This window comes from Sinocyclocheilus grahami, unplaced genomic scaffold (genome assembly GCF_001515645.1).
Source record: "Sinocyclocheilus grahami isolate Dianchi unplaced genomic scaffold, SAMN03320097.WGS_v1.1 scaffold14.1, whole genome shotgun sequence".
NCBI lineage: Eukaryota > Metazoa > Chordata > Actinopteri > Cypriniformes > Cyprinidae > Sinocyclocheilus > Sinocyclocheilus grahami.
Window position 1 is genome coordinate 3,119,742 of NW_015505193.1, and position 1,580 is coordinate 3,121,321.

Sequence of the window (1,580 nt, forward strand, 5' to 3'; positions counted from 1 at the left end):
TGATAAAAAAAACAAAAACTTAATTCAAATGGAAAATACGTTTTCATACAGATGTAAACTCACTTCATTTTGTTTAATTTCTTAGAAAACAAGACTTCATATATTTCATACCTTTTGCATCTCCAGTTTATCATGATTTAAGAATGCTTAGATATTTGTATTGGAAAACAAAATTACTGAGGAAGATATTCAGTTTTTGCAGTGCATGCAACATTTAATGCCATGACTTGATGAATTTAAGACGTTCTGCTAAAGGCCTTAATTTGTGGAAGGACGAATTAAGACTTTTAAGGCCTTTTTCCGACCCGCAGAAATCCTGTTTTTTTATTAAGGGGAAACCAGTTATTTTTGCATTTTTCTGAGCCAGGAATATTTGATCAGAATATATATTTGTTGAACAGATTCTCTGATTGTCCTTCACAGTTTCTTACTCCTGATTTCAAGGTCAGAATTATGACCAGTGTCAGAAGAAAATGCTAAATTCTGTAAAAAAAAGTTATTTTGTGAAGTTCTTTGATATTAAATGTATTTGAGTATTTGAACATATTTTCCCACTCCTTTGCAGATTGTGAGTTAAATGATACATTTTTAATACATCCTTTTGTCATTAAAACCAAAGGTTTTGACATTTGAATGCTTGTGTTATTTTGATAAGTGCATTAAAACTGGTACATGTATACATATATAGTTTGAATGATCTTCATTCTTATTTTGAGTAAAAACTCACAATGGAAAGTTTTTATTGATATTTTTGAACTCAGCATCATCAGAATATGTAATACTAGGCCTCTTTTGCAAATCAGCAGAATATGTTTTCAAGATTAATTTATGTGCATAATATACATACGTTTTGGATATAAAAGCCGATGGCGATGTTGTCTCCTTTCCCATCTTTGGATTGAGCTCTCTTGTCCTGCTGCTGCAGGCAGATCAGAACCTCGTCCTCAGTCTTCGTCACGTCGAACACATACTGAAAAACACAGAGCCACTCTTCAGTACCCGTCTACACAATAAACACACACTTGTGAACGAGCGCTGCGCACCTGTGGGTTCTGGAGGAACGTGGCTTTGTGGTTGATGCAGCCTCCTGATCGGTTCATTAAAGGGTCGTCATGGCGACACCAGGAGCCCCGCATCACTGCCTCCTCCCAGATCTTGTGGATGCTCAGGTACGACGTGTTAATCAAGCGGCACAGAATCAGGTCTGTGAAATACTTACAGAAATCCTCAAACTCCATCCTGGGAGAGGAAAGGCAATGGACAGACAGAAAAGAACAACCATCAATAAGAAGACTGAACAGTTTTACGAGGAGTTTCAGTTTGAGTTCATGAGTTGATTCTGAACTAAAGTCCTAAATCAGCAGCTGCATACTTTTCATGCACATAACTTAGCTTTAAGTAAAAGTATTAAGTTTAATTAACTTAACAGCACAGTGCAGCACCTGTTGATAACCACTGAAAATTTCAACTGGTCACTTATTTTAGGGGGGAAAAAATAATAATAATTGTGTGTGTATATATATATATATATATATAAAATACACAATGTTTTGAAAAGTATAGTCCCAAAACATGCATGT

General features: G+C 35.3%; 1 protein-coding gene across 1 annotated transcript in view; it reads right to left on the minus strand.

The window, feature by feature from the left end:
* The window catches only part of capn5a (calpain 5a), a 27,031-nt gene that overhangs the window by 5,107 nt on the left and 20,344 nt on the right, over positions 1-1,580 (minus strand). The gene's annotated exons all lie outside the window — the stretch shown is intronic.